The following is a 13,761-nucleotide window of genomic DNA, read 5'->3' as shown; positions in this document are numbered from 1 at the left end:
CCACATGCGAGAGCGGCCCAGAATTATAACATTGTTGAGGACTTAGCTGTTTCACCCTCAGCAATGTCGGCTTTGGAAGTGCTGCAATCATGCCCAGCACAGCGTAAATTACTTTTGTCGGCTATAGGAGCTGTTGATGTTCAGGACCCGAACCTAATAATCTTTGATCTAGAAAATATTACACCGCGTTTGCCTCATCAAATGGCTTTCCAGATCCCAGTGATAGTAAAAAACAAGCCTATTCATCAGACTGTAATTGATGAGGGAGCTTCAACGTGTATTATGTCGATACAGTGTTGGAGATCGCTTGGTTCTCCTTCACTAAATCAATCCCTGACAATTCTTAAGGCCTTTGATGGCCGTGGGTTTCATCCTTTTGGCATTCTACAGGATTTGCCTATAGGGGTTGAAGAAAAAACCGTTAGTCTAGATGTGGAGGTGGTTGATGCCCCTCTAGATTACAACCTTCTCTTGGGTCGAAGTTGGTCTTACGCTATGACCGCGGTCGTTTCATCGGTCTTCCGAGTAATAAAGTTCCCACATAATGGAAAGATCGTAACAATAGACTAGCTGTCTTACTTTTCATCCGACCCAGCCTCTTCAGAGAGTATTCAGCATGTCGGTAAAACGACTATCCCATATAAGGATGTTGGAGTAGGATTAGTTAAAGATGTCGGTTTACTGGGAACTTTTCCTTTTCCTCCAATCAACGCATCATCTTCATTTGCAACCATTCATATGATTACATCAGACACTATTTTTTATGACGATCCTTGGATCGTTCCTTCTGAATCTGAAATAGACTCATTTGGTAATTTTATGCCTTTGAGTCCATATGAAATTGCCTATGAAACCGTGCAGTCTTTTACCGACCCGTGTTCAACCGAAAAAGACTTAATGAATGTGGTCTGTGAGGAATCACTTTTCACATCAACCTCGGATTTAACTACGTTTTCTGAACTTGTTCACTCTGATGAGCAAATTCGTGAAATCCTATGTGTAGATGATTTACCATGGGAAGATCTCCATCACAGATCTTCGTTTTTACCTGAGGATGATCGTTTTGAAAATGATTTCTCATCAATCTTTACGACTGAATATGTCAAGGAACCTCAGAATCCAATGAAACATCCCGATTCAGAGTTAAATTTGGGAAACATCTCTCGAACTATTCCCATTGACATTTCGGTTAAGCCTGGAATTGTTGAGAACATTCATATAGGTGCCTCGTGTACAGATGACGAAATTCAGACATACAAGGCCCTATTTCAAGAATTTCGCGACGTGTTTGCCTGGTCCTATGAGGAAATGCCAGGAATTGATCCCGCGATTGTTGTTCATGAGATCAAAACTTACCCGGATGCTAAACCTGTCCGGCAACGTTTGCGTCAGATTCACCCACGAAAAGCTGTTGCAATTAAAGCAAAAGTTGAGAAATTGTTGAAAGCAGGTTTCATTTATCCGATCCCGTTAACCGATTGGGTATCGAATATTGTTCCGGTTAACAAAAAACAGGGAACAATAAGAATATGCATCGACTATAGGGACATTAATCGAGCTTGTCCAAAGGACAATTATCCAACACCCTATATCGATCAAATCATTGATGATTGTGCCGACAACGAAATATTTTCCTTTATGGACGGTTTTTCCGGTTACAATCAAATCAATATTCTACCTGCCGATCAACAAAAAACGACTTTCATTTGTCCATGGGGGACATTTGCTTATTGCAAATTACCTTTTGGGCTCAAGAATGCCGGAGCAACTTTTCAAAGGGCGATGTCTTCTGCGTTTCATGACATCAAACACATTGTGCAACCGTATCTCGATGATTTTCCCGCTCCTTCAATACATCGAGCTGATCACCTCGTCCACTTATGTGCAATCTTCATGAGGTGTAGGCATTATCGTATTCGGTTGAACCCACACAAATGTGTCTTCTGTATAGAAACGGGTCGATTACTGGGATTTGTAGTTTCGAAAGCCGGCATTCGCGTTGATCCCTCGAAGGTCGAAGCTATTATCAATTTGCCTCCTCCTTCGAGTCTTCGCCAACTCCAAAGTTTGCAGGGGAAAGCAAACTTTTTACGACGATTCATTCCTAACTACGCCGAGGTTACAAAGGGTTTTACACGGTTGTTGAAATAGAACGCTCAATTCTCTTGGGATGAGATAGCTCAGAAATCTTTTGATGCACTCAAGCACGCGTTGACCCATGCACCATTGCAGCATCCTCCCAACTACAACCAGGATTACTTTTTGTATCTCGCCGCCTCCCATTCCACCATTGGAATGGTCTTAGTTCAGGAAGATGAACTTGGAACGAAACATGTGATATATTACTTTAGTCGAACGTTAAATCCAACTGAGCTAAAATACTCACATGTAGAGAAATTGGCATTGGCAGTCGTTCAAGCTGTCCAACGTTTTCGTCACTACATTTTACTACGTAAAACTACAGTCATTTCGGATTGCAACCCTATGATCTACATTTTGACCAAACAATTGCTAGGGGGCAAGTACTCTAAATGGATTGTTATCCTGCAGGAGTACGACTTGGAGTTTGAGAAATCTACGTCTAAGAAATCTTTAGTTTTTGCAGAGTTAATGTGTGACTTCCCGCGTGCTGACACGAAAACTGTGGCAGAGGAGCCCATTGCGGACGAATCTTTGTTTCTAATCAGCACTTTAGATCCGTGGTATGGGGGTATCATCGTCTATCTCCAGACCCAATCCTTTCGGCCCGAAGTTTCAAAGTCGGAACATCGGAAAATTCGATTTCACTCCCAACAATTCAAAATCATTGGAGATACTCTTTATCGCCGTGGGGCAGACTCTATTTTTCGACGTTGCTTAACTCACGAAGAGGCTGAAAGGGTTCTAAATGACTGTCACTCTGGAGCATGTGGCGGTCATATGTCTGGGTATGCCACAGCCCAAAAGATATTGCGCGCTGGCTACTTCTGGCCGTCCTTATTTAAAGATTGTATTACTGCGGTCCGAAAATGCCACAACTGTCAAGTGTTTGATCGAAAGATGCGCGCTCCACCTGCTCCTCTCCACCCTATAATTGCCGTTGGTCCTTTTGCCAAATGGGGCATCGATTTTGTTACATGTAACCCTCACTCGGCCGGGGGGCATGCATATATCATCCTTGCGGTAGATTATTTTACTAAGTGGGCCGAAGCGATGCCTACATTCGAGGCAGACGGCAAGACAGCTGCAATTTTCGTCTTCAATCATATAATTGCTAGGTTTGGTGTCCCACAAGCGATAATCACTAACCATGGGCGCCATTTTCGAAATGTTATGATGACAGAACTTACAGGCCAGCTTGGTTTGCGTCACGATAGCTCAACTCCTTATTATCCACAAGCGAATGGTCTGGTTGAGTCCATCAACAAAGTTTTAGTTATCATGATCCGACGAATCATTGGTATTCATCGATCGAATTGGCATAACATGTTATTTTCAGCGCTTTGGGCGTACCGAACCTCAGTGAAAACATCAACAGGGTTCACTCCTTTCCAACTAGTTTATGGTTTGGAAGCTGTGCTACCCATTGAATGCGAAATCCCATCACTGCAAATGGCCATCGAGTTACTTCCAGCTACTTCCGAAGAGGAAAAGCGTTTATTATACTTAGCTCAATTAGATGAGAATCGACGTGATGCTGCATTGGCGATCGAGACTCACGCAAAACGTATGAAAGCTCAGTATGATCGAAATGTGACCCCTCGAAATTTTTCGAAAGGAGACCTAGTGTTATTGTATGATCAAGCTAATGATAAATTAGGTGCTGGAAAATTCATTCCTATGTGGCATGGGCCCTATATTGTCAAGCGAAATCTAGCAAAAGGGGCCTATGAGTTGGTAGACTTTGACGGGGACTCTTTAGGTAAACCCAGAAATGGTCTTTACTTGAAGAGGTATTATGCTTAAAAGATGGGTATAGAGAATTTTTAGTTAGGATAGTTTTTCTTTCTAGCTGGTGTGTTTATTAGTTTAGACAGTGTGCTTAGCTTAGAGAGTGTGTTTTCGTCGTTATTTATGCTTATCTTGGTTTTACTCTTGATGTTTGCAGATGTCGATGCCTCTCCAAACATACATTGGTTTCGCTGATGGTGCTTGTCGTAGTACACGGAATATCTCTTCCGCAGCTTGGGTTATCTATTCGCCCTCTGACGAGTTAGTATCTATGCATGGGGTGAGCCTCGGTCAAACAACGAACAACATTGTCGAATACAGTGCAGTGATTGAGTTATTGTCTGAATCTATTTCATTTGGGATTCGGAGTTTGATAGTGAGGTTAGATTCTGAACTCGTTGTATTACAGCTTAATAGAGTGTATGCCATTAAAAATCCAGTGTTATTAAGATTATTTTTGAGAGTGCGTCTCTTGGAACGTGAGTTTGATTATATTGAATATCAGCGTATTCCAAGGTCTTTAAATACATTAGCAGATGCAATTGCTTCTTGAATGTTAAATAGACATTTGCAATAATCATACATGTAAATTTAAAACCATTCCATAACATGATTTACAAGATAAGCCGGTAATAATGATATATATATATAGGAGTGTGTCAAAAAAATACATCGTCTTCAATCATAGGTTGAAAAATACCTTATTATCGGCAAAAATGATAAGTACAAAAAACCAAAATGTCACATGTGTCTACAAAACGACCATCCAATCACTGGTGATGATCTCTATATGACACCACTGTACGGGCCACCCTACACAAGAACCTCCTAAAAGGTCCTGGGACCCCGACTACATAGCGCTGAAGCCTGATTGGAATATCATCTATGGTAGTCTCCGGTATATCTGTTGTAAGACGCTCCAGGTCACTTTCCAACTCAGCCAAAGTCTTTGTGGCCTCGTCCTGTGGGGCCGGTGCCGCTGCAGCTGGTAGTCTCCTCTCGTAAGGCCGGAGATTGGCTGGACGTCGTGGGCCTACATCTGCATTTTGAGAATTATTACTATCAGTTTTGAGACGATATAAAACAAACAAAAATAATGGATAGTTTAGAAAACTTGTGAAAAATGAAGTTACCTGTATCATCCCATTGTTCTCCCGGTGGAAGAACCATGTCCGGATCTCCACGAAAATCAACTTCGGCATAAGGAAAATCCTGTATAGAAAAGACCTGGTTTTCTAACCAGTGAAAGTACTCCGGAGTAAATCGGACGACCTCCGTCCCCTCATTAGGATGACGGGCCATAACCGCAACTCATCGCATCAATTTGGGCTCTCGAGGAAGCCCAACCTCAACAGTGAGCTGCTGTGGGATCAGCATCGGAACCCTCTCTAAGCCAAAACTCACAATTAAAGCCCCATAACCAAAGGTCTTTAGCTGTCCGTTTTTGGCTCTAGTCAGTTGGCCTTTTACATTGGCCAAAACAGCATCACACTAGTTGAAAATGATACCTCGATAGCAATCAATTGCCATCCGCATTTGGGATCCAGTAGCAATGTGTAAAGCGGCAGCCCCGCAAAGTCTGGTAACTGTAAAGGCAATCACCATAAGTTCAAGACGAGATATAGTTTTGATCTCTATCCCTTTCTCCTGAGACTGAGTGTTACACCACTCTAGCCGGAGACTAGTGACAGACTGGCCACCTGGCCTAGTCCCGAACAGAGTCAAGTGTTCGCCTCTCTTGGGCAAACCAGTGATAAAGTAGATATCTGTCGGCTCCATCTCAAGCTGGTGCCCTCCAATATAAAAACACTGGTCCTGAACGTTCCATCTTTCTACCAGCCACTCTAGAAAGCTCACTTGGGCCCTCATGCCAGGTATGGCCCAAAATTTATAAAGGTCGCATGCCTTCAAAGCATCAATTGATGGTTGATGATTAATGGCGGCCAAATCAACATCTTCGTGCTCTCTCTCGCGCCAATCGAGCATGGTGAACAATCTACATACCATAAAACATCCATTAGATTCCATAAAATCAAAAAAAATTGGTCCATTTTGGAGAATTTAGGTTTTAAAAACTCGTTGCGCGTGGTACGCACCCCGCCTTTAGGAACAGAGCGTGGGTACGCAGGGTCCCTGAAGGCAGGGTGCGTGCCCCTGACATTTTTCCAACTGAGAAAATGTCGGGGTACGCGGGTCCCTAGTGTGGCGCCCGCGTACCCCGAGAGGCGGTTTTTGAAACCATAAAACCTCCCAAAAATGAAATCTGGGGCCTAAAAAGGAATTCTAAACGGATGAAATTGAAGAAGAGGATGTTGTAGATTACCTGGAAGAGATGGCGTTCGATTTCGACGGTTGGATTCTCCGCAATGTCCACGGGAAGTTTCTTGCCAAAAGCCCTTTTTCTCTCCTCAAATAGTAAAATGGTAAAAATGAATTGGTAAAAGCCCTTTTTATAGGTTTTTTGGGTAAATAAATGGTAAATTTGTTTATTTTTCACCATGAAAAGGTATTTTTCAAAGTATTTTTATCTATCTTCAACAGGTATGAGTAATGTGTTGGTTTTTGTGCAGGATAAAGGATTTTTAGGGAAAATTGTCATTTTTTTACAAACAAAAACATCAGAGTCATCTTTAAGCTCTTTTCTGACTCCTAAAATGTGAAAAGATTGCCGAGTTTTCTTTTTAGCTCATTAAAACGGAATTAAAAAGACGGTCCTCTTACAGCCCTTTTCTGACCGTAAAAACATGAAAAGATTGCCAGATTTTTGTCGTTTCAAATTCGATATTGGAAATAAAACGACGTGCCCTTGATCGCTTTCTACTTTTCAGATCAGAGACACTAAACATGAAAGTACTCCTTGGTCGTAAAGATCAAGCGGTTCTCTCAAGTATTATTTTATACTTTTTCGGGCTTGGGAGACACAAATTTACGAAAAAGGTCAACCCTGGAGTCTTCTTAAGTTTTTCAGACTCTATAAAATTGAAAAACACCGAGTTTCTCCTATACTGGACTCGTTAAAATTTCACAGTAAAGGACCTGTTCGATTACAAACAGGAACGGACCACTCCTTCTTAGGGTTCGAATCTAAACTAAGTTGGACTCATCCGAAGGATGAGCTTATAATCAAGCAAATGTTATCCTCCTCAAGCTTGTAAAAAATAAAGAGGTACTTGCCAGAAATGGTGGGGGAAAAGAGAGGAAAATGAGCCTATTTGTTATACTTTGTCTCGGAAAAACCTTATCACCATTCTTGAACACGACACTTTTCATTCACTTGGGTTGGGAAATCCTTTGCCTAATAGTTGATCAAACCACATTGAAAGTCTTCAGCCGGTTTCCGGGTATTAACTTTGGGACAATTGTTACCAAACCATCTGTAGTGTCGTTATGTGTTCAAGAGGAGTCTTGCAAATAAACCATTCATCTGCAAAATATCTGTCATCCATCTTGACCATCCCTGAGTCAGTCCTTGCAACTAAATTTCTTCAACTTGATCTATGATTTCGTGTTGTGGGCTTGCCTACGACGGATCGCTTTCTATCGACATCAGCACGTTATCTAGAAAGATGATCTAGGAATCGTCAGTACCTTGAAATCTGCATGCCTCAATGGCAGGTTTCTCGCCTTTGATGACAAGTTACATCAATGACCTTCGATCAAGTGATTCTGTGACATGTTCGACATCAACACATTCATTCACATCTCATGGATTGTACTGGGTACTTTGAGAGCCATTGACATCACTGGTGGTCTCTCTCACACTTGTTAACAGTTTACATCATTGACTGGTAATCAAGTGGTTTCTACCATGTTCGACATCAACTCATTTATTCGCATGGATAGAATCGTACTATTTCGGGAAGCGGAAATGAAGACCCTGGATCTAGTTTCTGCCATCCAGGCTGCGAGGAGTTTTGTATTCATTATACAGTAGACTAATTATAAACAGATGGTTGCGTCCATATTGTGTCTACATGTGTCTATGATTATGATGTATTGCGAAATCATTCCTATATCAGAGCAGTAGTTAGTTTGTTCGTTAAGTTTTTGATCTGAGTATGGGAATGCCTACCTCAACGATGATATGATCTCATATATGTATTTTGTGTTGAATATTTGCAGGTTCCGACTGGGATCTCCACAAGATAATCCTCGAAATGATAAAGTGCTTCACCCTTCCTAGATGATATAAAACCCTGATCTACTACAGACCTTGCACTTTAGGGGGCAATCTGTTACACTAAAATTTGTCACCATGACTATTTGCAGTCAGTATGGCTCCATCAATAACCATACTGTCCTCCTTGGCAAGTCTTATACCTCTGCTCCTCATGTCAAACTCCAAAAAAGAGAGAAAGCCTTTAAAAAATCAATATAACTCTGGTTCCGCACTTTCTTTTACTCTTACCTGCGGGCCCGCACCTTAAGTACATAATACCTGCGTACTTGTACGCTCTGTCTGTAAAGGGGTGGGTGCGTACCCCTGTAAAAGTCAAAAGGCGCAAGTTTTACTTCAAAAAACTTACTTGCGGTCGATTCTAGAGCATTCTAGAAGATGGTTTGACATGGATTGAGCGCCTCCAGATGGTTCATGCATCCCAATGAAAAAGGAACTTATCCCATGAAGAGGGGAGCTATCCCTTTGAAAGAGGGACTTATCCCATTGATGGTGGACCTGTTTAACTTTCTCCAAAGCATTATAAAAACAGGCATTGGGTTAGAGGCAAGGGAGGTTGAAAGCTGAACATTCCTAAGGGTAGATGCTGCTGAAATTAGGACTCCATTATAGAGCTTGAGAGGAGAGATCACATTCCTTTCTTAGCTTCATTTGGAAGTGGGTGAGCTGATCAAAGTAGAGGAGAACTCTTGTTGGACCTTGGGAGGGACCTGCACAACACCAAGGCGTTGGTTGTAAGGTTTCTTTTGTTTCCAATTAATACAATTAAGTTCATTTTTCTCAACAAGTTGTTATATATAATTTGTTTCATAAACTCCTTGGTCTTTATGATGAATATGTTTTATTATATGAGTTATTCAGGTGCTATGTAATCGTTTGCTTGTTTGTGTATGCAGGCTTCAAGGAGAGGAGCTCATCTGGATCGAAGAGGTTCGGCTGCTACAAACAGCGTTGGACTAAAGGTAAGCCTTAAACACCTGGTTGCTTTTATTTTAAATGCATATTTAGGGAAAGATAGTGCTTGATTGTTTTGTTTGTCACTAGAAAAGCCTTAGTTTCTAGGGAGGTCGGTTTTGTCCGCAAAATTGACTCTTTTCGCATGACAGGGGTATATATGGTATGAGTCTTTCTATTATGTCATTGAGTACGTCAAGTAGATCGACAACACACCATGTGCGATGATTTGGGACGACGAAAGGGATGAAGACAAAAGAGAAGAGGAGCTTCTTGAAACAAATGGAAAGAGGTGCATGATAAAGAGTAAGTGCAAACTTATATATATATATATATATATATATATATATATATATATATATATATATGTTGGTTTTATTTGATCATCATCGAATTTAGAAATTGAAGCCATCAACAAATTCATTCTTTATAAGATGGCAACAACACAACCATGGGTCGCATTATACGAAGAGAAGAGGAGGAAATGGGATAGTGACATGAAATAATTCAAATGGTTGAGTGGTAGAAGCATGCCTTATCCTGGTCATCTAAAAGAAAATATGCCAATGACATGCCCTAACAATTGGGTTGTTGATAAAGTCATAGAGAAATATAGTGCATCTGATCATTACCCGCGTGTTGAAGATCATGCGCTAAACATAGGGAATGAGTGTAACAATTTGGTAATTATATTTTCTTTCTGTAGAGTTTTAACTTCATACTGCACCTTTGAATTGTAACATCTAAATATATTTTTGTATTTTTAATTATGTTCAGGTTATTAGACACATGTCATTGTGTTTTTTTCACTTTTTTATAAGTTCATTTGTTCCCATCTATGTGGGCTTATAGACATCATTTTCGCACAGAGGATGTCGATGATGGATGCATGACACAAGACTGTGGAGTGAAAGTCGAGTTCGACCAATCTAGTCGTGCTAGTCATCATGATCAAAACCTAATGCAGGGGACATTAGGTTATGTTGGAAAAATAGAAGGGATCATTTAAGTGGACTTCTCTTCGTTCCAATGAGTTATTTTTTTGTGCAAGAGGGTGGGGCACCTTTCATCAAAATAATGTAAAGGAAGATCACAATAGTGGGCTGATATCTATCAACTCTAGAAATATGTGGCATGAAGTTAGGGAGCCTTATGTTTTCCAAAACACTGTAACTGGGTGTTTTTTTACCCATATGTGTTGGATAGGGATTGGTGGTTCATCCAAACGAGGAAGATAATGAGGGTGATGATAATGGAGAGTGAAATGTACTTGTTATTTCACCATTTATACTAGTGTTGTATGTTTTTGTTGTCATTATTTCGCTAATTATATTATTTTTTTATTCGTCTTGTTGACATTTTATAATATAATTGGTAAGATTCACAAACATTTTTACACATTTTTTTTGCAGTGGAAACATTTTTACAGTACTTAAAACTAAGTATTTCCAATTGTGTACATTATCTATGATAATAAGGATTCAAGGTCACAACCCTTCTCAAATAGGAACATATCAAACACACCAAATTTGTGATGGTGATTAAGAGGCATTTGTTTGATTTTCAAATAGACTTAGTGATGCATTTTTGTCTCCTATTTAGATTATGTGAAATAAATATCCTTTTTTTTTTAACTAAATTATTTAAAGTATACATGTCTTTATCATTGTGAACATGATGTAATAATAGCTAGGAGAAATGTGAAAAAAAACATGAATTTTAGTGACTTTAGTATGGGAGAGATGTTACATTTAAAAATAGTAAAATAATAATTTAAATTAGCAAATTAAAAATAGTAATAACAAAGAAAATTAATGTCGTCCATAATTAGAATACTTCAATTTACACCTTAATCTTAGAGATATAAAGTAATCGAAAGTAAAAAAATAATAATTTAGCTTTTATTATGAGGAAGAAATGTAATTTTTTCACATGGCAAGAAATAGTATTACTGATATTACATTATGTGTAATTCATTCTATGTACCATTTACATATGATATTAAAATATATATATATATATATATATTTTTAACAAAAATTATTTCAGTAACAACCATAAGTAAAATATTTCAATGTCCATATTAAATAACATGATTTTATAGATATTTTATATAGAGAAAAGTAAAGTAAGTTTTATTTTTTTGTAGAAAAAAAGAACATTTTTATGAGTTGTTCATTAAGAAATAATCAAATATATTATTTGTCAAAAGTTTAAATCTAATTTCTTATCATTTTTGTATTATTTAACTGATATTTATTATTATGTAGCAAATAAAGAACCAAAATAGCATCAAATTGTTATATCTTTATTATGAAAAAAAATTCACTTGCCTCTTTAAGAGAGAACTTCCAATAGTGGAAATCTCCAACTACAAGTAACTTCACATGAAGACTTATCATGTTACATCTTTTTATCCTCATCTTTAGAGAGATAACTTTCTAATGTAAATTGGTAAGAGTTAGCATCAAATTGTTATATCTTTATTAGGAAAAAAAATCACTTGCCTCTTTAAGGGAGAATTTCCAATAGAGGAAGTCTCCAACTACAAGTAACTTCACATGAAGACTTATCATGTTACATCTCTTTATCGTCATCGTTAGGGAGATAAATTTCTAATTTAAATTGGTAAGAGTTGCAATAAATATTAAATTTAAATTTGTTGAAAATCTCATAACTTTAACAATAAATTAAATTTTATAAAAATATAATTTTTGAAGTTATATTAGATTTAAATTAATTGGGCGGAGAGCTGTTCTACAACTTAGCATGGGAGAGATGTTACATTTAAAAATATTAAAATAATAATTTAAATTAGCAATAACAAAGGAAATTAATGTCGGGCATAATTACAATACTTCAATTTACACTTTAATCTTAGAGAGTCAAAAGTAAAAAAAATAATTCAATGTCGACTACATATATATTATACTAGCCTAAATCAATATCAACCTATTATATCAGCCTAGTTTTACAATCATAGTTTCAACCATACTAAACTTTGTAATTTATAAAAATATCTTTGCATTTTTTAAAGTAAGTCGTGTTGCGTGCAATTTCATATATAAAAGTTTGATATAAGTTCATCATACATCATCTATAATAAATATGATTTCATGAAAATAAACATCATGGTGATAACCATCTAACAATCATAAACATCATCTAAGATACACATTTGAAATCACTACCATCATCTAATTATATACACCTCTAGCGCATATAAACGTCATTAGCTAGCACACAAGTATAATAATCTAATAGGGCATCATCATCATGATCACATCTAACAAAACACAGACATTCTAGTCTAATGTCATCACCACACAAATCCTCAAATTAATATAAATCTCATGTAAAAGAACTATTATATTCACATACAAATCTATCTACAAGCACATTAAATGAATATATCTAACATGACCTAACAATATACACATCAACACTAACATACAAATTAAGTACATAAACATGAATATAAAAAAATGCACTATATATATATATATATATATATATATATATATATATATATATATATATGCAAACAAGTCAAGTAAGGCAATCAAATATCTGATAAAAGAGACGTATTGGCAGGTTCATCTGTCGTAGAAGATGATGGATGGTCAACTATTGCATGATCAATGTCTGTCGAACTCAGTTGAGGTGGAGAAGAAGATGGTTGGTTTGCATGAATAGAAGGTGATGGATGGTCAACTATGTTTGCGCCTTAAATCCGACTTAGCAAACTTTGAGGTGGAGGAGGAGGTGGTTGGTCTACTCTGTCAAGAGAAACATGAGGTACATCCTCTAGCTATGACATCTCATCATCAGGTGACTAACGAGGAGGTGTACTAATAGAAGGATCACCAACACCCTGACGACCATGATTCGATGGGGTGGTACTACCAAAAGCATCATGATCACCACCCTCATGATCATGATCATGATCATCACCCTGATCATCATCATCAACACCCTCATTTGATGTATTTGCCGTTACATCATGCTGGCATACATCCCTCATCATTGTTAGTACCCTACTAGCTCTGATGATATGCCACATAAGAGATACCATCTTGCGCGGACAGTCCTTTACAGACCCACGAAACTAGGATCTGCGGTGATATCTTGAGGCCTCATAGGGAAGACTCCCGCATCAAACAAAACTCTTCCCAATCTGTCGCAGTAGTCCATCCGAACTCATAGACCAAGCCTACAACCCCAGACACCAATGCCCCCCTGACACAAGTTAAATAACGTGCTAGATAAATTTTATTCTAATTCATTAAAACAAGAAAATGAAACTAGCTGATTAATTTAAAGAAAACACTAATATTACCTCTATCATCTGGAGGCTCAACCATTGTGAAGAATATGTTGGGACACCCTCTCCAATCAATCCCTGTGTATAGAAATGCCAATATGACAAATACATGGTCATCCTCACTAGCCAGTAGCATCAGTGCCTCACGAGAAATCCTGGTGGGAAACTCTAGTAGGCCCCTCTTGGGCATCATCTGCCCCCACATGTATATCCGGACCTCAATGATTGTCCTAGGAGGGCAACGAAGAAATGTAGGCTTCGTCTCTAGAAACCTCTCAAAAAATAAACAAAAAAGCTCAGAAGCAAAAGTGAAGGTCTCGCTCACATGTCTCAATGCACGACATTATCTAAAGCCATGCAAAACTACCTGGAAAAA

This window comes from Pinus tabuliformis, chromosome 7, assembly GCF_031772625.1.
Source record: "Pinus tabuliformis cultivar Carrire ecotype Pingquan chromosome 7, CPIR1, whole genome shotgun sequence".
Taxonomy (NCBI): Eukaryota; Viridiplantae; Streptophyta; class Pinopsida; order Pinales; family Pinaceae; genus Pinus; species Pinus tabuliformis.
This window is presented reverse-complemented; position numbering follows the sequence as displayed.